Source organism: Salmo salar, chromosome ssa25 (assembly GCF_905237065.1).
Source record: "Salmo salar chromosome ssa25, Ssal_v3.1, whole genome shotgun sequence".
In the NCBI taxonomy this organism is placed as follows: domain Eukaryota; kingdom Metazoa; phylum Chordata; class Actinopteri; order Salmoniformes; family Salmonidae; genus Salmo; species Salmo salar.
In genome coordinates this window covers 32027314-32051283 of record NC_059466.1, presented here as the reverse complement: position 1 = coordinate 32051283, position 23970 = coordinate 32027314, and the positions used below count along the sequence as shown (strand labels likewise).

The 23970-nt window shown below is 50.6% G+C and overlaps 1 long non-coding RNA gene across 1 annotated transcript; it reads right to left on the bottom strand.

Moving 5' to 3' along the window:
• Window positions 1-18396: 18396 nt before the first annotated feature.
• Window positions 18397-21607, bottom strand: LOC123730538 (uncharacterized). The gene is made up of 2 exons (XR_006762003.1): window positions 20827-21607; window positions 18397-18988 (listed from the first exon to the last, which is right to left on the bottom strand). It is a non-coding gene; the product is annotated as an uncharacterized lncRNA (long non-coding RNA).
• Between the last annotated feature and the right edge of the window lie 2363 nt (window positions 21608-23970).

Genomic DNA, 23970 nt, shown 5'->3' with positions numbered 1-23970 from the left:
CAGCCAGAGTCGCCCGCCTGTCCGGCGCAGCCAGAGTCGCCCGCCTGTCCGGCGCAGCCAGAGTCGCCCGCCTGTCCGGCGTCGGAGGCGAGGGACCCCGCTCTAGAGGTGCCACCAAAGTGGGGTGAGCCAGTGGTGTAGCGGGGTCTGCGTCCCGCTCCTGAGCCACCTCCGTAGGGGGGAGGATTGGGAAGGGGGGGTGTAGCAGAAGAACCGTCGTTGACGGTGGCCACCCTCCCTTCCCTCCCTTTAGTTTGGGGTTATTATTTTGTGAGTTTTTGTTTCATGGTGCATTCGGGGTCTGCACCTTTGGGGGTGGGGGGGGTACTGTCACGTCCTGACCAGTAAAAGGGGTTATTTGTTATAGTAGTTTGGTCAGGGCATGGCAGGGGGTGTTTGTTTTGTGTGTTTTGGGGTTTTGATGTATGTTCTATATTTTATATTTCTATGTTCATTCTATGTTCCCTATCCTTGTTTTGTATTTCTGTGTTTTGGCCTGGTATGGCTCTCAATCAGGGACAGTTGTACTTCGTTGTCGCTGATTGGGAGCCATACTTAAGTAGCCTTTTTTCCACCTGTCTTTTGTGGGAAGTTGATTTTGCATAGATGTGAGTAGCCTGCAATACTGTTCGTTCGTTGTGTTTTGTTTATTGTTTTGCTGGTTCACATTAATTAAAATATGATGAACCCAACCCACGCTGCGCCTTGGTCTACTCCTTCAGACGGACGTTACATGGTGAAGGACAGGGCCATAGTGAACGCTATTTTCATTAGAGGGGGTGAGCTTCACACTGTTCCCGGACGAATTATCCCTTCCATGCATCTAGATACAATTTGTGGTCACCTTCACCATAACCTTGAGAGAGGACAGACCAGCACAACAGTTTAGTTTAGGGTATTTCTGATTCAATAAATCCAGACAAATGATTTACTGTATGACAAATGGCACATTATTCACTGTATGACAAATTATTACTACTACCAATATTCTCAATACAGATTTCTCAAGACAAATGTCAAACAGAATAACAATTTGCATATTTACCAAAGGGCCCCATAGGATTGGAAACTGCCCTTGGGACACATGACTCACATCGTGATTCATACGTCCAAAAAACAACGACAACACTGCCTGTTAAATCAAAATAACAAATACAATTTGAATTACAAACCTTGATAACTCCATCTCCATAATTGTATACCGTAAGGTAATTCAATTCAAGGAATGGTAAAATAGACTAGAGACAGGTGTTCCTCATTTAGGGGCAGCGCTCTCTCTCTGTCCTTCTCGTGGTCCTAATCACACAAAGGGCTATTGATACATTATAAACCTCTTCCTAATCATCAGTGTTTACATATTACATTTAAATCTCACCCAATGTCTATAGGCTCTCTAGTGAGGGTGATCAGGTCTAGTAAGAATGTGACCCAAATAGCTTTTTATACCTAAGGAATATTGCCAAGATGCGGACGTTTGTACCTCAGGCTAATACAGTGAGACTCATCCATGATTTTATTACAAGCAGGCTTGCCTACTGTCTGGTCTACCCCAAGACAGCAATTGGTCAACTGCCAAACATACAGAATGCTGCAGTACGGGTACTGACCAAGACCAGACGGAGAGCGCACATTACCACGGTTTTAAGGTTTCTGCACTGGCTGCCTGTGAATTTTAGAATTCATTTAAAGATTCTTCTATTGGTTTTTAAATCAATCCAAGATTGTGCACCCCAATACATTTCAGAGATGCTTCTGAGTCATTTACCCAGTAGGTCCCTCAGGTCCTCTGGCACTGGCCTTTTAACTATCCCAAAACCTAGGACCAAGAGACATGAAGAGGCAGCCTTTAGTTACTATACCCCCAGACTCTGGAATAGCCTGCCAGAGAACCTGAGGGGAACCAAGAGGCATGAAGAGGCAGCCTTTAGTTACTATACCCCCAGACTCTGGAATAGCCTGCCAGAGAACCTGAGGGGAACCAAGAGGCATGAAGAGGCAGCCTTTAGTTACTATACCCCCAGACTCTGGAATAGCCTGCCAGAGAACCTGAGGGGAACAAAGAGGCATGAAGAGGCAGCCTTTAGTTACTATACCCCCAGACTCTGGAATAGCCTGCCAGAGAACCTGAGGGGAACCAAGAGGCATGAAGAGGCAGCCTTTAGTTACTATACCCCCAGACTCTGGAATAGCCTGCCAGAGAACCTGAGGGGAACCAAGAGGCATGAAGAGGCAGCCTTTAGTTACTATACCCCCAGACTCTGGAATAGCCTGCCAGAGAACCTGAGGGGGGCTGAAACTGTGGACATGCTGATTTTGAAGGAGATATTAAAACACACCTTTTTAGCTTTGCTTTTCCTTAGGGTACTTTTATTCATTCAGTTTTGATTGTTATTCTTTGGTTTTCTATCCTCTTATGTTCTGTAGTAAATATTTTTTGTTTGTTTGTTTTTTTCATAGTTTTTTATTTAAAAAAAATCCTGTGAGGCACATTGTGTTGCATTCCATGTCTGAAATGTGCTGTATTAATAAAGCTGGATTGGATTTTATGTCAGTGACAGTGTTGTATCAAAAGAGGCCCAAGTTCAAAACTCACCGTGGGCGTGTTTATCCAACTGATTGATTCTTTGACGGTCTTTGAGTGATAGTTATGTTGATTCCTTGAATGTCTGTGAAAGAGTGTTGTAGTCCTGCAGATGGTCTGAACTGTGAGATGGAATTGCAGGAGTTTCCAAGGTTCAAAGGAGAAAATGTCTTGATCTCTTCTTGGTTGATGTGTTCAATTGTTGAGGCTCTCTTAAACGGTCAGATCTTGTCCAAGATCTGTGTAGTGACAAATCTGACTCAAGGAGCAGTGTCCATCCCTTTCCAGAATGTTCATCCCTTTTCATGACATACATACAGAACTGTGGTTGTGGGTTTACAATCGAGTTCATAGCTGCTGTAAATGACAAATGATGTATGTGGACTAAAATAACCCTGATGTAAAGACTTATCTATAACCCTAATGTAAAGACTTATCTATAACCCTGATGTAAAGACTTACCTATAACCCTGATGTAAAGACTTATCTATAACCCTGATGCAAACACTTACCTATCACCCTGATGTAAAGACTTACCTATAACCCTGATGTAAAGACTTACCTATAACCTTGATGTAAATACTTACCTAAACTCAGCAAAGAAATGTACGTCTTCTCACTGTCAACTGCGTTTATTTTCAGCAAACTTAACATGTGTAAATATTTGTATGAACAAAACAAGATTCAACAACTGATACATAAACTGAACAGTTCCACAGACATGTGACTAACAGAAATGGAATAATGTGTCCCTGAATAAAGGGGGGGGGGGTCAAGATTAAAAGTAACAGTCAGTATCTGGTGTGGCCACCAGCTGCATTAAGTACTGCAGTGCATCTCCTCCTCATGGACTGCACCAGATTTGCCCGTTCTTGCTGTGAAATGTTACCCCACTCTTCCACCAAGGCACCTGCAAGTTCCTGGACATTTCTGGGGGGAATGGCCCTAGCCCTCACCCCTTACTTTCTTGTGTGTTTTTGTTTTACCGTATGTTATTTTTAGAATTATGTTGTTATTAATTACTGCATTTATCAGGTATCAAAGTAAGACCCAGATGCAGACTGTCGAAGTAACAATATTTAATGTTCCAACAAGGACAAGCAGAAGACAGGTCAAGGCCGGCAGAGGTCGGTAATCCAGAGGAAGGCAGAGGTACAGGTCGGCGGGCAGGCTCAGGGTCGGGGGCAGGCAGTGTGGTCAGGCAGGCGGGCACAGAGTCCAGAAAACAGGCAAAGGTCAAAACTGGGAGGACTAGCAAAAGAGAAATAGAAAGCAGGAGCAAGGGAAAAACCCGCTGAAAACATACAAGACGAACAGGCACAGAGAGACAGGAAACACAGGGATAAATACACAGGGGAAACAAGCAACACCTGGAGGGGGTGGAGACAATCACAAGACAGGTGAAACAGATCAGGGCGTGACAGTACCCCCCATCTAGGGACGGGGGTTAATTCAAGCCCCCAGGAAGACGTCCCGGTGCAGGCAGAGCAGATTTCAGACAATGAGTGTGGCAGGACGGGCTCCAGCCCACGATGACACCAGTAGCCCAGTCAATGGAGGGATTGTATTGCTGGACCCAAGATAATCCCAATTCCATGGGAACCTGCGGAGACTCAACCAGCAGGAAATGGATCGTCTCGCTGTCGTTCCCCAACAATCGTATGTTGACAGGTGTGGTCTGGTGGGTGACCCGACCTATAGAGCGCTCGTCTAGCCCTCTAACACCCATGGAAATGGGGAGGAGTTGAGTGGGGATGCCCAGCTCGGACGCCAGGGTAACGTCCATGAGACTCACATTGGCCCCCGATTTTACATGAATTTTTTTTCATGTAAAATCGAGTGAGATGAAAAAGGACAAACTAAAGAGTGTGCCATATACAAGGGTAGTCATTGGACATTCTTTACCAAGACTACCATGATGTGAAGGCTTCTCCTGGAGAGAGTTGGACTGGTCACCCCACAGCAGGGTGGCATGGAGAATGGGGCCAGTAAGGGGAGAAGAACCATTATCTTTAAGACCCACCAGATTACTCACTCCAACGAATGAGCTGGGTATCTTGAAGGGACAGGTAGACACATAATGACCGACAGTACCGCAATACAGACAACTCTGGGTGTTACGTCTGCGTGCGCATTCGGCTGAAGACAGCCTAGCCCTGCCCAGCTGCATCGGCTCGGGAAGAGGTGAATCGGCAATATCCGGAGACCCTTGGAGGGACTCGGTTAGCTCGGATCCTCTCGGGGACGTAGACGCCGGAGACTTCCGGAGTTCATCAGCTGCAAGGTGGGATCCCTGAGTGAGCGATTGGGACTGCAATCAGACCTCTTCTCCCTCCTACGTTACCGTAGCTGACCATCGATCCGGATGGTGAAAGCGATGAGTGAGTCGAGATCCGTCGGTAGTCCTCGGGATGCCAGCTCATCCTTTACCTGCTCTGATAATCCATGCAGGAACGTGTCGAACAGCGCTTCCGGGTTCCAGGTACCCTCCACTGCTGGCGTGCGGAACTCCACCGCATAGTCTGCCACACTGAGGGTGTCCTGCCGAAGCTGGAATAACTTCCGGGCATCCTCTCTCCCGGACACCGGAGCCTCGAACACCTTTCTCACCTCCGCCACGAATACCTCCAGACTGAGGCAGATGCCAGATTGTTGCTCCCACACTGCCGTGGCCCAGGCGAGTGCCCTCCTGGACATCAGCGTAATAATGTACGTTATCCTCGAGTGGTCCAAGGGGAACGAAGAAGGCTACAGCTCAAAAACAAGGGAGCACTAGGAGAGAAAATCCTGGCATGTTCTGGAATCTCCATCATAGCGCTCCGGGGGAGGTAAGCGGGGTTCTCAGGGAGCCGGAGTCGGCTGTACAAACTCACCACTAATAGGGAAAAAGTTACTGGGTGGTTGGGGGTTATCGTGGTGTTGCATCAGGGAACGAAGCCCTTCCAAAAGGTCCCGGAGTAGCTCCTCATGCCTCCCAATGGTGGCTCCCTGTAGGGAGACAACGTGGCGGAGCTGGTCCAAGTCTGCTGGGTCTGTCATGGCCAGTTCGTACTATCAGATATCAAAGTAAGACCCAGATGCAGACTGTCGAAGTAACAATATTTAATGTTCCAACAGGGACAAACAGAAGACAGGTCAAGGCAGAGGTCGGTAATCCAGAGGAAGGCAGAGGTACAGGTCGGCGGGCAGGCTCAGGGTCGGGGGCAGGCAGAGTGGTCAGGCATGTGGGCACAGAGTCCAGAAAACAGGCAAAGATCAAAACCGGGAGGACTAGCAAAAGAGAAATAGAAAGCAGGAGCAAGGAAAAAACCCGCTGAAAACATACAAGACGAACAGGCACAGAGAGACAGGAAACACAGGGATAAATACACAGGGGAAACAAGCAACACCTGGAGGGGGTGGAGACAATCACAAGACAGGTGAAACAGATCAGGGCAAGACAGCATTGTTGGGTTTAGAGCTTGCAAGAAAGGCAGTTCACTGTACTTGTGCACGTGACATTTGAAGGGACCATTTCAGTAATGTGCATGCTGAGGAACTTGAAGCTTTTGACCCACTGCAGCCCCATCGATGTGGATGGGGTGTCACGGATAAGTAGGGCAGGAGGAAGGAGCAGAGTCAAATGCAGGATACGATTGTTCGGTAGGCCGAAGTTTATTGACACCCAACACACTAGGTGTATCAAAAGCACAGGGATCGCACAAAACCCCAAAAGGGAAACAGGTAATCCAATGAAGAGGAAAAAATACGCACGGGGCGCAGCCCGGCTAGAATCAATACTCCAATATAAAAACGCTGGAGAAAAAACACAACGTACAACCCCACTGCCCGCTGACAAACAAATAATCACGCACAACACACAACCCCAAAGGAACAAACTAAATACCCCCCCACTAATGACAGAAAAGGAAACAGGTGAGGACCTAGACAGACAAAACACAACGAACACAGAAACATAGATCGGTGGCAGCTAGTAGACCGGCGACGACGACCGCCGAGCGCCGCCCGGCCGAGGAGGGGCACCATTTTCTGTGGATACTGTGACAGTACCCCTCCCCTGACGCGCGGCTCCCACAGCGCGCCGACGCCGGCCTCGGGGACGGCCCGGAGGGTCGAGGCGCCAGCCTGTCCGGACAGAGACGATGGAACTCCTGGAGCATAGTGGGATCCAAAATGTCCCCCACCGAAACCCAGCACCTCTCCTCCGGGCCTTACCCCTCCCAGTCCACGAGGTACTGCAGGCCCCCTACCCGACGTCGGGAGTCAAGGATGGCCCGGACTGTGTACGCCGGGGCCCCCCCGATGTCCAGGGGGGGCGGAGGGACCTCCCGCACCTCAGCGTCCTGCAGTGGACCAGCTACCACCGGCCTGAGGAGAGACACATGAAACGAGGGGTTAATACGGTAATATGAAGTGAGTTGTAACCTATAACACACCTCGTTTATTCTCCTCAGGACTTTGAACGGCCCCACAAATCGCGGACCCAGCTTCCGGCAGGGCAGGCGGAGGGGCAGGTTCCGGGTCGAGAGCCAGGCGGATTATACACGGGGGCCTCACTGCGGCGGCAGTCAGCGCTCTCCTTCTGTCGCCTGATAGCCCGCTTCAGGCACTCCTGGACAGCACTCCAGGTCTCCTGAGAGCGCTGTACCCATTCCTCCACCGCAGGAGTCTCCGTCTGGCTCTGCTGCCAGGGCACCAGGACCGGCTGATAACCTAATACAACCTGAAAAGGTGACAGGTTAGTAGAGGAGTGGCGTTGAGAGTTTTGGGCCATCTCGGCCCATGGCACGAACCTCGCCCACTCCCCTGGCCGGTCCTGGCAATACGACCGCAGAAACCTGCCCACATCCTGGTTGATGCGTTCTACCTGCCCATTACTTTCGGGGTGGAAACCCGAGGTCAGGCTGACCGAGACCCCCAGCCTCTCCATAAACGACCTCCACACTCTGGAAGTGAACTGGGGACCCCGATCAGATACGATGTCCTCGGGCACCCCGTAGTGCCGGAAGACATGGGTGAAAAGGGCCTCCGCGGTCTGTAGGGCCGTAGGAAGACCGGGCAATGGGAGCAGACGGCAGGGCTTCGAGAACCGATCCACAACAACCAGGATCGTCGTGTTCCCCTGAGATGGCGGGAGATCCGTGAGGAAATCCACCGAGAGGTGAGACCAAGGTCGCTGTGGAACGGGGAGGGGCTGTAGTTTCCCTCGAGGCAGGTGCCTAGGAGCCTTGCACTGGGCGCACACCGAACAGGAAGAGACATAGTGTCTTACATCCTCAGCCAAGGTGGGCCACCAGTACTTCCCTTTCAGGCCTCGCACTGTCCGTTCCACCCCAGGATGACCCGAGGAGGGTAAAGTGTGGGCCCATCGGATCAGGCGATCACGAACACCAAGCGGAACGAACTTCAGACCCGCGGGACATTGAGGCGGAGTGGGTTCTGACTGAACCGCCCGCTCGATGCCCGCATCCACCTCCCATACCACCGGCGCCACTAGACAGGACGCAGGGAGTATGGGAGTGGGATCGATGGTCCTCTCCTCAGTGTCATAGAGACGCGACAGTGCGTCGGCCTTCCGGTTCCGAGTACCCGGAATGTATGAAAGGGTAAACTGGAACCTAGTAAAGAACATAGCCCACCTGGCTTGATGAAGATTCAGTCTCCTCGCTGCCCGGATGTACTCCAGGTTACGGTGGTCGGTCCAGATGAGAAAAGGGTGACGTGCCCCCTCAAGCCAATGTCTCCACACTGTCAAAGCCTTGACCACGGCTAACAACTCCCTGTCCCCCACATCGTAGTTGCGCTCCGCCGGGCTCAGCTTCCTAGAAAAGAAAGCGCAGGGGCGGAGCTTCGGAGGAGTGCCCGAACGCTGTGACAGAACTGCTCCTACCCCAGCCTCGGACACGTCCACCTCCACTACGAATGGCAAAGAGGGATCCGGATGCGCCAGCACCGGAGCGTCAGTAAACAGAACCTTCAGATGACGGAAGGCCCTGTCTGCCTCCGCCGACCACCGCAGCCGCACCAGACCCCCCTTCAGCAGTGAGGTAATGGGAGCTGCCACCTGACCAAAACCCCGGATAAACCTCCGGTAATAATTGGCGAACCCCAAAAACCGCTGCACCTCCTTCACCGTGGTAGGGGTCGGCCAATTACGCACAGCCGTAACGCGGTCACATTCCATCACCACACCTGTGGTGGAAATGCGATATCCTAGGAAAGAGACTGCTCGTTTGGAGAACTCACATTTCTCAGCCTTGACGTATAGGTTATGCTCCAGCAGCCGCCCAAGCACTCTGCGCACCAGAGCCACATGCGCGGCGCGTGTGGCGGAGTAGATCAGGATGTCATCGATGTACACCACCACACCCTGTCCGAGCATGTCTCGGAGAACCTCGTCCACAAAGGATTGGAAGACAGCGGGAGCATTTTTTAACCCATACGGCATGACGAGGTACTCATAATGGCCAGATGTGGTACTAAATGCGGTTTTCCACTCCTCTCCCCCTCGGATACGCACCAGATTATACACGCTCCTGAGATCTAGTTTGGTGAAGAAGCGCGCCCCGTGGAATGACTCCACTGCTGTAGCAATGAGAGGTAGTGGGTAACTGAACCCCACTGTGATAGAATTTAGACCTCTATAGTCAATGCACGGGCGCAGGTCTCCCTCCTTCTTCTTCACAAAAAAGAAGCTTGAGGAGACGAGTGATTTAGATGGCCGAATGTATCCCTGTCTCAAGGACTCAGTGACGTATGTCTCCATAGCCACTGTCTCCTCCTGAGACAGAGGATACACGTGACTCTTAGGAAGGACCGCGTTAGCGTGGAGGTTTATCGCACAATCTCCCTGTCGATGGGGTGGTAATTGAGTCGCCTTCGTTTTACTGAAGGCGATAGCCAAATCGGCATATTCAGAAGGAATGTGCACGGTAGAGACTTGGTCTGGACTCTCCACCGTAGTTGCACCGATGGAAACTCCTATACACCTACCTGAGCACTCCCTCGACCACCCCTTAAGAGCCCTCTGTCTCCACGAAATCTGAGGGTTGTGAGTGGCTAGCCAGGGGATTCCCAGTACCACCGGAAATGCCAGGGAGTCGATGAGGTATAGGCTGATACGTTCCACATGACCCCCCCACGTCGCCATAACCAGTGGCACAGTAACCTCCCCCACTTGGCCGGACCCTAGCGGTCGACTATCTAGGGTGTGCACAGGGAAGGGGTGGTCCAGCTGAACCAGGGGAATCCCTAACCTATTAGCGACCCCACGGTCCATAAAACTCCCAGCTGCACCTGAATCGACTAGTGCCTTATGCTGGGAGTGAGGGGGAAAATCGGAAAAACAAACGGAAGTGTACATGTGGTCGACAGGGGGCTCTGGGTGTGTCTGGTGCTGACTCACCTGGGGGGTCGATGTAGTGCTCTGCCTGCCCTCTGGACTCCCGGGTGGACCCCTCCAGCACCGGTCCGCAGTGTGTCCTCTGCGTCCACAGTGGGTGCAGGAGAGCCCCCCCCCCTCCGGTCTTCCTCGAAGCAGCTCCTCCTATCTCAATGGGCAGTGGAGCAGGAGGGCTGGGAGGTGGAATGAACAGACCCCGACTAGAACGTCCCCGGGTAGCCAGCAGGTGGTCCAGCCTGATGGACAAATCCACCAGCTGGTCGAGGGTGATGGCGTGGTCCCTACAAGCCAGCTCCCAGCGGACATCCTCATTGAGATTGCAGTGATAGTGATCCATCAGGGCCCGCTCACTCCACCCCGATCCCGCGGCGAGAGTCCGGAACTCCAGGGCGAAGTCCTGAGCGCTCCTCGTCCCCTGTCTCAAATGAAACAGCCGCTCACCCGCCGCCTTGCCCTCCGGGGGATGATCGAATACCGCCCGGAAGCGACAGCGTTGGCCCATTCCAGGGCTCTACCCGTAAGACAGGAGACGAGGACGCTCACATTCTCCTCGTCGGAGGGAGAGGGGCGGACGGTCGCCAGGTACAGTTCTATCTGGAGGAAAAACCCCTTACACCCAGCGGCCGTCCCATCAAATTCCCTCGGTGGCGTAATCCAGATCCCGCTCGAGCCCACTTCAGGGGGTGTCGGTAGGGGCGCCGGCTGAGCAACTGGAGCTGGTCTGGTGGGGGAGGTACCTCTCTCCCAGCTCTCCAGTCGGGCCAGCACTTGGTCCATCGCCGAACCCAGGCGGTGGAGGAGGCTGGCGTGCTGCGGCACCTGCTCAGCTACTGAAGGCGCTTCGGCTCCTGCTGACTCCATAATAGTTTTGTTGCGGGATTCTGTCACGGATATGTAGGGCAGGAGGAAGGAGCAGAGTCAAATGCAGGATACGATTGTTCGGTAGGCCGAAGTTTATTGACACCCAACACACTAGGTGTATCAAAAGCACAGGGATCGCACAAAACCCCAAAAGGGAAACAGGTAATCCAATGAAGAGGAAAAAATACGCACGGGGCGCAGCCCGGCTAGAATCAATACTCCAATATAAAAACGCTGGAGGAAAAGCACAACGTACAACCCCACTGCCCGCTGACAAACAAATAATCCCGCACAACACACAACCCCAAAGGAACAAACTAAATACCCCCCCCCCCCCTACTAATGACAGAAAAGGAAACAGGTGCAGACCTAGACAGACAAAACACAACGAACACAGAAACATAGATCGGTGGCAGCTAGTAGACCGGTGACGACGACCGCCGAGCGCCACCTGGCCGAGGAGGGGCACCATTTTCTGTGGATACTGTGACATGGGGATATGCGCTCTCTGCTGTCTCCTGCAATCCGCGATTAGCACCTTCGATTTGTTGACGTTGGGGGAGAGGTTATTTTCCTTGCACCCCTTTGCAAGGCACTCACCTTTGCCCTGTAGGCTGTCTCATCGTTGTTTGTAATCAGGCCTACCACTGTTGAGTCATCAGCAAACTTCATGATTGAGTTGGAGACATGCGTGGCCACGCAGTCCTGGGTGAACAGGGAGTACAGGAGGGGGCTGAGCACTCACCCCTGTTAGGCCCCTGTGTTGAGGATCAGTCAATGGCCTTAAGTCAAGTGAGTCTGATTATATTCCTGTTTCCTCCCTCTGGTCATAAATGTTCATGTAAAGTCAGTAAGCAGTGCACACATACACCTAAGTGACAATATTTACTCAAGGAGAGTCCCTCCCTTTCCTGAGTTCAGGGTTTGATATTGCATGAATGACATAAGTGGGTGTGGACTCCACATGTGGAGCTACAGTGTCATGACACAAGGCGAGACCCAAATGCGGACACAGGAGGCAGATGGTTGGAGTTTAAGATGTTTAATAAATCCAAAGGGAGGAGGCAAGAGAATGGGTGACGTATGGGTCCAGGACATACCAAAGGGCAGGCAGGCTCGAGGTCAGGGCAGGCAGAATGGTCAGGCAGGCGGGCATGGAGTCCAGAAAACAGGCAAGGGTCAGAACCGGGAGGACTAGCAAAAGGAGAATAGAAAAAGGAGTACTGGAAAAAACACGCTGGTTGACTTGATTAACAAATCGAGCAGTCAGGTGTCAATCACCTGGATGAAGGAGGTGCTAAGTGAGGTGGTGTACAAGTACGATAAAGGACCAGATATCACAGTCATAGTGTCACGCTGGTATAAAGGATTTGGAGACAGGCGCAGGAATACATCATCTGGGCTTCTAATACACCCAAAACAAACACATATACAAATCACTGGGATGTACCCAAACAAAAGAGCGATGGTAAACCTCGTAGAACGACACGGAACGAGACTTTTAATACACAATGCACAAAACACGCAGCACAGGCTGAGACAACGCATAGGTACTCATACGACCAACGGACATGTGTCACGACTTCCGCCAAATTTGGTCCCTCTCCTTGTTCGGGCGACGTTTGGTGGTCGATGTCACCGGATTTCTAGCCATCGCCGATCCATTTTTTATTTTCCATTTGTTTTGTCTTTGTTTTCTACACACCTGGTTTCTATTCCCCAATTACATGTTAATTGTTTAACCCTCTGTTTCCCCCATGTTTGTGTGCGTGTTTGTTTATAATGTTCAGGTCATTACTTGTTGGCTGGTATTGTTTGCCGGGTTCATTATTAAGCCCGTTATTTACGAGTGACCGGTAATTTCACGCACTTTTAGGATTTGTTTTATACTGGTGCTGTTCGTGGAATAAATTACCTTGTACACTCATCTCTGCTCTCCTGCGCCTGATTCCATGCACCAGTTACCCACAGCCTGACAGAAACACGCACCTCAAATGGAGTCAGCAGGAGCAGTTACCCCGGTACCAGGGGTTGAGGAGCGCGTCCAGCAGCATGAGTCGATGCTACAACATCTCGGCACCGCCATGGATCGCGTCCTACAGACGATGGAGCGCTGGGAGAGAAGAGGAGTTCCTCCAGCGCCTCCACCAGCACCACCAAGGACACCACTGATCACCCCTCCTTCACCCGATTCCAGTGGGATTTGGCTCTCCCTTCCGAGGGAGTACGATGGGAAGGCAGCGGGATGTCAGGGTTTCCTACTCCAACTGGAGCTACCTGGCGACCGTGCACCCGGCTCCTTCGGGCCGCGAGAGCGTATCCGCCCTCGTCTCCTGTCTCTCAGGGAAAGCCTTGGATTGGGCCAACGCCGTATGGGAGGAAGGAGGAGCGGTGCTGGACAAATTTGAGGATTTCACCCACCACTTCAGGGCAGTCTTCGACCACCCGCGGCGGGTGAACGTCTCATGCACCTGAGGCAGGGTACGAGGAGCGCACAGGAGTTCTCATTGGACTTCCGGACCCTGGCCGCAGGCCTGGGGTGGAACAACAGGGCCCTGATCGATCACTACTGTTGTAGTTTACGTGAGGACGTCCGTCAGGAGTTGGCCTGTAGGGACACAACTCTGACCTTCGACCAGCTGGTGGACATGTCCATAAGGTTGGATAACCTACTGGCTACTCGCGGACTTCCAGATTGGGGTCTGTCGATTCCATCCCCCAGCACCATCGCTCCGACGCCCATGGAGCTGGGAGGTGCTGCAATTAGGGCGACTGGAGGAGGGGCCGATCCATGTGCCATCTGTGGCCGCAGAGGGCACACTGCCGGTCGGTGCTGGGGAGGTTCCTCTAGAAGTCGAGGCAGCAGGCAGGGCACTCTCGTGTCACCCCAGGTGAGACGGTACCAGGCTCACCCTGAGCCCCCTGTTGCTCACATGTTTTTCTTTATTAATTTTCCTGAGTTTTCCCCGCATTCCCAGCATAAGGCGCTTGTAGATTCAAGCGCAGCTGGGAATTTTATTGACAGATCATTTGCCCATAGTTTAGGGATCCCCATTGTTCCTGTGGATATGCCTTTCCCTGTGCACGCCCTAGATAGTCGACCATTAGGGTCAGGTCTAATTAGGGAGGCCACCGCTCCACTGGGCATGGTTAAGCAGGAGGGTCACAAGGAGAAAATCAGTCGCTTCCTTATTGATTCTCCTGCATTTCCCGTGGTACTGGGCCTACCCTGGTTAGCCTGTCATGACCCCACTATTTCGTGGCAACAGAGGGCTCTCACAGGGTGGTCACGAAAGTGCTCGGGGAGGTGTTTAGGGGTTTCCGTCGGTGCTACTATGGTGGAAAGTCCAGACCAGGTCTCCACTGTGCGCATCCACTCTGAATATGCAGATTTGTCTCTCACCTTCTGTAAAAAGAAGGTGGCTCAATTACTACCCCATCGACGGGGGAATTGTGCGATAAATCTCCTGGTAGACGCAGCACTTCCCAGGAGTCACGTGTATCCCCTGTCGCAAGAGGAGACGGCGGCTATGGAAACATATGTCTCCGAATCTCTGGGGCAGGGGTACATTTGGCCCTCCACTTCACCTGCCTCCTCGAGTTTCTTTTTTGTGAAAAAGAAGGATGGAGGTCTGCGCCCGTGTATTGACTATCGAGGCATCAACCAAATCACTGTGAGGTACAGTTACCCGCTGCCTCTCATCGCCAGTGCAATCGAGGCAATGCACGGGGTGTGCTTCTTCACAAAATTGGATCTCAGGAGCGCTTACAACCTGATGCGTATGCGGGAGGGGGACGAGTGGAAGACGGCATTCAGTACCACCTCAGGGCACTATGAGTACCTCGTCATGCCGTACGGGTTGATGAATGCTCCATCAGTCTTCCAGGCCTTTGTAGACAAGATATTCCGGGACCTGCATGGGCAGGGTGTAGTGGTGTATATTGACGACATTCTGATATACTCCGCTGATATACTCCGCCGAGTATGTGTCCCTGGTGCGCAAGGTGCTTGGTTGACTGTTGGAGCATGACCTGTACGTCAAGGCTGAGAAATGCCAGTTTTTTCAACAGTCCGTCTCCTTCCTAGGGTACCGCATTTCCACATCAGGGGTGGAGATGGAGAGTGACCGCATTTCAGCCGTGCGTAATTGGCCAACTCCCACCACGGTAAAGGAGGTGCAGCAGTTTTTAGGGTTTGCCAACTACTACCGGAGGTTTATCCGGGGTTTTGGTCAGGTAGTGGCTCCCATTACCTCACTGCTGAAGGGGGGACAGGTGCGTTTGCAGTGGTTGGCTGAGGCGGACAGGGCTTTTGGTCACCTGAAGGCTCTGTTTACCTCGGCTCCGGTGATGGCTCATCCGGATCCCTCTTTGGTGTTCATAGTGGAGGTGGACACGTCCGAGGCTGGGATAGGAGCCGTGCTCTCTCAGCGCTCGGGTACGCCACCAAAGCTCCACCCCTGTGCCGTCTTTTCGAAGAAGCTCAGCCCGGCGGAGCGAAACTATGACGTGGGGGACCGGGAGCGTTGGCTGTCGTCAAGGCTTTGAAGGCGTGGAGACATTGGCTTGAGGGGGCTAAACACCCTTTTCTCATCTGGACCGACCATCGCAATCTGGAGTACATCCGGGTGGCGAGGAGACTGAACCCTTGCCAGGCAAGGCGGGCCATGTTCATTACCTGTTTTGTCTTCACCCTGTCCTACAGACCAGGTTCCCAGAACGCTAAGGCAGACGCACTGTCCAGAATGTATGACACGGAGGAGCGGCCCATGGATCCCACTCCCATACTCCCGGCCTCTTGCCTGGTGGCACCGGTAGCGTGGGAGTTGGACGCGGACATCGAGCGGGCGTTACGTACAGAGCCCACTCCCCCCCCAGTGTTCAGCTGGGCGTCTGTACGTTCCGTCTGCTGTCCGCGACCGTTTGATCTACTGGGCCCATACGTCACCCTCCTCTGGTCATCCGGGCATCGGTCAGACAGTGCGCTGTCTTAGTGGGAAGTACTGGTGGTGTCACGCCCTGGCCATAGAGAGGGTTTTGTTCTCTGTTTTGGTTAGGCCAGGGTGTGACTAGGGTGGGCGTTCTATGTTCCTTTTTCTATGTTTTTGTATTTATTTGTTTTGGGCCGAGTATGGTTCCTAATCAGAGGCAGCTGTCTATCGTTGTCTCTGATTAGGAATCATACTTAGGCAGCCTTTTCCCACCTGTGCTTTGTGGGATCTTGTGTTTGTGTAGCTGCCTGTGAGCAGCCCAGAACGTCACGCTTCGTTTTCGTGTGTATTGTTTTGGTGAGTTTCAGATTTATTAAACATGTGGAACTCTAAGTACGCTGCGCCTTGGTCTACTCCTTTAGACGAACGTGACAGGTGGTCCACTTTAGCTAAGGACGTGAGGGTTTATGTCTCCTCCTGCTCGGTGTGCGCCCAGTGCAAGGCCACTAGGTACTTGCCCGTAGGGAAGTTACAACCCTTACCCGTTCCACAACGGCCGTGGTCGCACCTGTCGGTGGATTTCCTAACGGATCTTCCTCCATCACAGGGTAACACCACGATCCTGGTCATTGTGGATCGGTTTTCTAAGTCCTGTCGTCTCCTCCCTTTGCCCGGTCTCCCTACGGCCCTACAGACTGCGGAAGCCCTGTTTACGCACGTCTTCCGGCACTACGGGGTGCCTGAGGATATAGTGTCTGATAGGGCTCCCCAGTTCACGTCGAGGGTCTGGAGGGCGTTCATGAAACGTCTGGGGGTCTCGGTCAGCCTTACCTCGGATTTTCACCCTGAGAGTAACGGGCAGGTGGAGAGAGTGAACCAGGATGTGGGTAGGTTTCTGCGGTCGTATTGCCAGGACCGGCCGAGTGAGTGGGCGGCGTTCATACCCTGGGCAGAGATGGCCCAGAACTCGGCCCGCCACTCCTCCACTAACCTCTCCCCCTTCCAGTGTGTACTGGGGTACCAGCCGGTTCTGGCGCCGTGGCATCAGAGTCAGATCGAGGTTCCTGCGGTGGACTACTGGTTTAAGCGTTCGGAGGAGACATGGGACGCCGCTCATGTGCACCTTCAGCGGGCCGTGAGGCGTCAGAAAGTGAGCATAGACCGCCACCGCAGTGAGGCCCCGGTGTTCGTACTGGGGGACCGGGTCTGGCTCTCGACCCAAAACCTGCCCCTCCGCCTGCCCTGCCGGAAGCTGGGCCCGCGGTTTGTGGGGCCTTTCAAAGTCCTGAGGAGACTGAACGAGGTTTGCTACAGGTTACAGCTTCCCCCAGATTACCGTATTAATCCCTCGTTCCATGTGCCACTCCTCAAGCTGGTGGTGGCTGATCCACTCCAGGAGTCTGAGGTGCGGGAGGTTCCTCCGCCCCCTCTGGACATCGAGGGGGCCCCGGCGTATGCAGTTCGAGCCATACTGGACTCGAGTCGTCGGGCAAGGGGCCTTCAATACCTCGTGGAGTGGGAGGGGTAAGGTCCGGAGGAGAGATGCTGGGTGCCGGTGGAGGACGTATTGGACCCTTCGATGCTGCGGGATTTCCACCGTCTCCATCCGGATCGCCCTGCGCCTCGTCCTCCGGGTCGTCCCCGAGGTCGGTGTCGGCGTGCTGCTGGAGCCGCGCATCAAGGGGGGGGGGTACTGTCACGACTTCCGCCGAAGTCGGTCCCTCTCCTTGTTCGGGTGGCATTCAGTGGTCGACGTCACCGGCTTTCTAGCCATTGCCGATCCATTTTTCATTTTCTATTTGTTTTGTCTTTGTTTTCTACACACCTGGTTTCTATTCCCCAATTACATGTTCATTATTTAACCCTCTGTTTCCCCCATGTTAGTGTGCGTGGAGTATAGTGAAAGATGGGTTTCATAACCAATTAGTACTATCAGGCAAGGTGAAAGCGGATGGTCCAAACTCAGGAAGAGCCAGTCGACTGAAAGTGGGACATGACTGCTCTCTACATATCAGGCCATTACTTGTTGGCTGGTATTGTTTGCCCGGTTCGTTATTACGCCCGTTATTTATGAGTGACCGGTAATTTCACGAACTTTTAGTATTTGTTTTATACTGGTGCTATTCGTGGAATAAATTACCTTGTACACTCATCTCTGCTCTCCTGCGCCTGATTCCATGCACCAGTTACCCACAGCATGACAACATGGGAGCAATAATCAACAGCCCAATGGGGAAACAAAGGGCAAAATTATCCAAACCCAATCAGTGAAAAATTGGAACAAGGTGTGTGTAATGATACAGTTCAGTGCAGCCTAGATGGCCGGGGATGTCGATATTTTTATAACCGTTACTGAAAATATTATAGTGGAAGTATTCTGTTAGTTGTGTCAGGAAATGTTGAATATGATTAACGCCAGTCCTGAAGCTTTTGAAAAGACGAACATAAATGCGAATGATAGATAGTAGTAATAATAAATAATCCATATCTTCATAATGCACCATTATCTTATTGTAATTGGAAATACAACTTTTGAGCCTGACAATTCTTTCTTCATTAACATTTAAAGGAAAAACTATGTATGGTTGAAATTGGCTATAGAAAAATCACCAACAAATACGTATTTTCAACGTCTGTAGAAGACGTCCTTTCAGCTTTTATTTAGAAATTGAAAATGAACTTGATTTCACATACTTTATGTAAAAGACATATTGTCAACAGCCATGAAATATGCATTTTTAATGTCTGGAAAACATGTATTTTCAACTTTCATTCAGAACCGAAAATGTACATAATTTCAACATCCAGAAAATACATATTTTCTACATCTTTTTAATATCATAATGGTCACTGGGCTAAGTCTTCAGGAACGTGTTGAATAAGATCAGACTGTTCTGTGAACAGTGACTCCTGATATTCATTTGACAAAAAGAAATCAGAGTCTGAAATATCTTGCCATGAATTCCCAGGATCCCCTCTCCGGATGAACTGAAGGGGCCGAAGACAGATCCTCTCGGCCCTCTCTTTCGCAATTTCCTGCAGTTCATTCTTCAAATGATTGTTTACCTCCTCTGAAAGAATTTCTTCATACAACCTTTCATAATATGGTTGATCAAGATGGCAACTGTTGTTTGTTCTTTTGCGACAGGTGAAGAAGCATTCACACAAATGCCAGAAAACAAGGCCCCCTGTAACCAGAAGCAAGCCAATGACCTGGGAAAGAAAGTAGACATCATATAATTGTCAGTAGCAAGGTTTGCTTGCAATTGGCACATATTTCCCAGTGAATATTGTTACAGAGGTTAGATGGCTAGTTAGCTATAGTAGTTAGCTACTGCCATCAGCTGTGTTATCATACTTTGCCTATTACACCGTTTGTAGAATACATTCTGGCATTTGAATATAGCACTGGAATAGGGAATCCGGACACACTGTGGACATGGTAGTCACATTTAAATGTAGGTCTAGATGCATGACGCGTTCGGAATTCCATGACCAGAGCTCAATGATCAGAATACTAAAGCCTATCGTTCAAGGAACTTGATTTTATTTCACGGGCACCTGTTTATTTAAGCAATAAGGTCTGAGGCGGTGTGGTATATGGCCAATATACCGTGGCGAAGAGCTGTTCTTAGGCATGACATCTAAGAGTACCTGGATACAGCCCTTAGCCGTGGTATATTGACCATATACCACAAACCTTTCTGACTCCTGTCGTATTCGTTACAAGTAGGTTATAGGATGAGGGGTATGGATAATATAAATATAATTTTATTTGATAATTGGTAGCCAAGCATTCATCATGTCACCAGCTTTCAAATAAAACTCTAGGTACTTATTGTAAATTTGCATCAAGCTCATCACCGTCCATCACTTAGAGGTAGACTCAGCGATATGACATACTGTAGATGCGGAAGTAAACAGAATAGTGGGTCAATTTCTTCAACAACTATGCTGTTTTGGTACTGTGAACTGCGCGAAGCAAACCCGTGCACATGCGCGGATACTGCAGTGCTGCTTGTTGCAATGTCATTTTGCAGAGTCTACCTTTTAAAGCTGGAATCCTTAATAGTGAAACAGCCACGTTCATTTGCAATATTACAACAACAACAATTACTGCAAACAACAAACAAATTGTTTCTCCCTCGGACATCATTGCACGTGCGATAGAAGAGCACAATATGTAGCCTAGGTCAAATCAAATCAAATGTATTTATATAGCCCTTCTTACATCAGCTGATATCTCAAAGTGCTGTACAGAAACCCAGCCTAAAACCCCAACAGCAAGCAATGCAGGTGTAGAAGCATTTTTCCCCCTTTGCTGCACAATGCTCCTCAGCTTGACAATATAAACGGTGTTGAGGGCAACCAGTGGCCCTACTGCGGATTCCAACTTTAACCACCATGAAGTTAATCAAAACTAATTTAATCTGCCTATAAACTCTTAAAGTGACACTACAGTCTCCTTTTCACCTCATTTAACGCCTGCTTTTAGTGGTAGTACAATGTAGAATATCATCATGTGACTCCAAGTTTACTTAGAGATTGTTTATTATATCAATATTTGCTGCACATAAAGGACTTTCCACTGCAATTGTCACATAATTTATTATACAGACAAAATATTTCCCACCATGTCGAACGAAAAAACGAATTGTCTGACATGACATTTTTATAGACACTTTATGCTTCCATCACACCTGTCGTGATATTTGTTTTAGAATGCAAACATGACAATATAAACTGTGGATGAAAATGTGGTTATTGAAAAGATCTGATCCAAATCCCATATATTTTAAAATGACAGTTGGTTATATAGACACATCCATCCCTGGGCAGTCTAAATATTTACATTATCAAATTTTAGACCTTTAGAACACACATTCACATGCCTAATTAATGACAGGGTTATTTATTAGTATTAAATATATAATTTATCGCATCTATTTTGTGACGCATTTGTCAGTAACATTTTTACATTTGCTCAGCATTTAGCCCTTTTTGCATGATAAAAAAGTATAATTCTGAACATAATATAAACCATTACTTACAACTGAGTCAGTCTTGTAGTCAGTGATGACAAGTCTCTCGTCATAGGTCAGGTTTGTTCTACAGGGAAGTCCAACTTGTTTTGGATGGTTGTTGGTCTGATAGCACACATACCATTCTCCATCTATCAAAACAGCAGCTATCCAGTAGAGTCCTACAGACAGAAATGTGATCCCAAGTTTGGTAGATGAACAGAAGCAATTGCAGGGGCAGTCATTGCATATCTTGCGGCAAAACGTCTTCTGGTACATCTTATCAACTAGCATGATACCACAAGTTATTATCATGGGTGGACACAGCATGTAGATTATGCCATGATAGCCTATATGTAGTGGGCTCTCCCAAGCAGGCTTACAGAAGCACGGAAAGTTCAAGTTCAATATGTACTCCAGAATGAAGACAGCCAGGAAAACAAAAACACCTGTAGCTTTGGTCAGCAGGACGAGAAGTTTCTGAGGAACTTCAAAATTGTGAAGATTCGTCATGGTGTCTGAAAATTTAAAATAGCAGTTTTGGATTCTCTGAAGGTCTGATGGATAGTTATGTTGATTGCTTGACTGTCTGAGTATTGTTGTCCTGCAGATGTTCTGAGAAATAATTACTGGTTGCTGAGGTTCAAGGAGAAAATGTTCTCTTCAAAAAGAGAAAGTTAAATGGGGATTTCTTGTCCGAGAGCTTTTATGCAGTATAAAATAACCCAAGTTGTGACTTGATAGCACTCAAGTAGTTTGTCTCTACCTACTAAAGCTGTCATGCATTACAGGAAGTGGTGCTGCATCAATGTAGGCATAGACCACAACATCATCCTGTCCTGCGGCATCCGAGCCCCCTGCAGTCTCTGTAACAGCTCTGAACTGGTTCTCCTACTACCTCTACAATGACTATAGCAACGCTCTGTTCAGCCAAATGAACATCATAGGTTTGAACTTATCCAGAATAGTGCTGCCAGAGTCCTTACCAGGACCAAAAATTCAAACCACATCCCCCTATCCTCTCTGACCTCGACTGGCTACCTGTCGAGGTCAACTATAGGAGTGACTTTAAAACCCTCCTCCAACTGTTTAAACCATTGAACGGATTGTGCGGCACCTACATCAGTGACCTAATTTCTATCAACGAACCAGCACTTACCACTGCTTCAAGTCAAGACACGTCTCCATACTATTGAGGACTGAGCCTTAAATGTAGGCCTATAGCACCAAATATCAACATTTGAAGGAGATGTATCTTCTGTTTGGATAGTTCCATTTGTGTCAGTATTTTAGTCTGGCTTTAATTCCACATTGTCTACAAATTAATAATTGATATGGTGGATTTCTATCTCCATCTCAACCAAAAATCAAAGTCAAAGTGTAAGGCTCTGGGCGTAGTGGGTGCGAAGTCAGGCGCAGGAATCAGAGAGTACAGGGTAGTGCTTTAATGTTACACAACGGCAAACACAAGCCACCCCACGGAGATACAGGGAGCACACAAAAACAAAGTGCCCCAAACACTGGGGACTGAAACAGTCCAAGGAAACCCACGTTCAAGCACCTCAAACACGAACGTGCACAGAAGCAAAATACACAAAACAGTCCGCACACAGGGCAGGCGGGCCTACTGGCTAAAATAACCCAGCTAATCAGCCCAACACAAAACAGATGCAAACAATAAACAGAAAGGGGCAAAAAGGGAATCAGTGGCAGCTAGTAGGCCGGTGATGACGACCGCCGAGCACCACCCGAGCAGGAAGGGGAGCTACCTTCGGTAGGAGTTGTGACAGTACCCCCCCCCGACGCGCGGCTCCCGCAGCACGCCGACACCGGCCTCGAGGGCGACCTGGAGGGCTAGGCGCAGGGCGATCCAGGTGGAGGCAATGGAAATCCCTCAACAGTGACGGGTCCAAGACGTCCTCCACCGGTACCCAGCACCTCTCCTCCGGGCCGTACCCCTCCCAGTCCACGAGGTACTGCAAGCCCCTCACCCGGCGTCTCGAGTACAGAATGGCCCATATAGTGTACGCCGGGGACCCCCCGATGTCCAGAGGGGGCGGAGGGACCTCCGGCACCTCACCTTCTTGCAGGGGACCAGCTACCACCGGCCTGAGGAGAGACACATAAAACAAGGGGTTAATATGGTAATAGGAAGGGAGTTGTAACCTATAACACACCTCGTTTATCCTCCTCAGGACTTTGAAGGGCCCCACACACTGCGGCCCCAGCTTCCGGCAGGGCAAGCGGAGGGCCAGGTTTCGGGTCGAGAGCCAGACCCTGTCACCTGGTATGAACACGGGGGCCTCACTGCGGTGGTGGTCAGCACTCCTCTTCTGCCATCCACCGGCTTGCTTGAGGGATTCCTGGACGGCTCTCCAGGTCTCCTTGGAGCGCTGCACCCACTCCTCCACCACAGGAGCCTCGGTCTGACTCTGGTGCCATGGTGCCAGGACCGGCTGGTAACCCAAAACACACTGAAAGGGTGACAGGTTAGTAGAGGAGTGACAGAGTGAGTTCTGGGCCAACTCCGCCCATGGAATGTACCTAGCCACTCCCCTGACCGGTCCTGGCAATACGACCGCAGAAACCTACCCACCTCCTGGTTCACTCTCTCCGCCTGCCCATTACTCTCGGGGTGATAACCGGAGGTCAAGCTGACCGAGACCCCCAGACGCTCCATAAACGCCTTCCATACACGGGATGTGAACTGGGGACCTCGATCAGAGACGATGTCCTCCGGCACCCTGTAGTGCCGGAAGACGTGGGTAAATAGCACCTCCGCAGTCTGTAGGGCTGTAGGGAGACCGGGCAATGGGAGGAGACGGCAGGACTTAGAAAACCGATCCACAACAACCAGGACAGTAGTGTTCCCCTGAGACGGGGGAAGATCGGTCAGGAAGTCCACTGACAGGTGAGACCATGGCCGTTGTGGAACGGGGAGGGGCTGTAGCTTCCCTCTAGGAAGGTGCCTAGGAGCCTTACTCTGGGCGCATACCGAACAGGAAGAGACGTAGAACCTAACGTCCTTAGCCAAGGTGGGCCACCAGTACTTCCCCCTGAGACCCCGCACTGTCCTCGCCACACCAGGATGACCCAAAGAGGGTAGTGTGTGAGCCCACCGAATCAATTGATCACGAACACCAAGCGGCACATACTTGCGACCCGTGGGACACT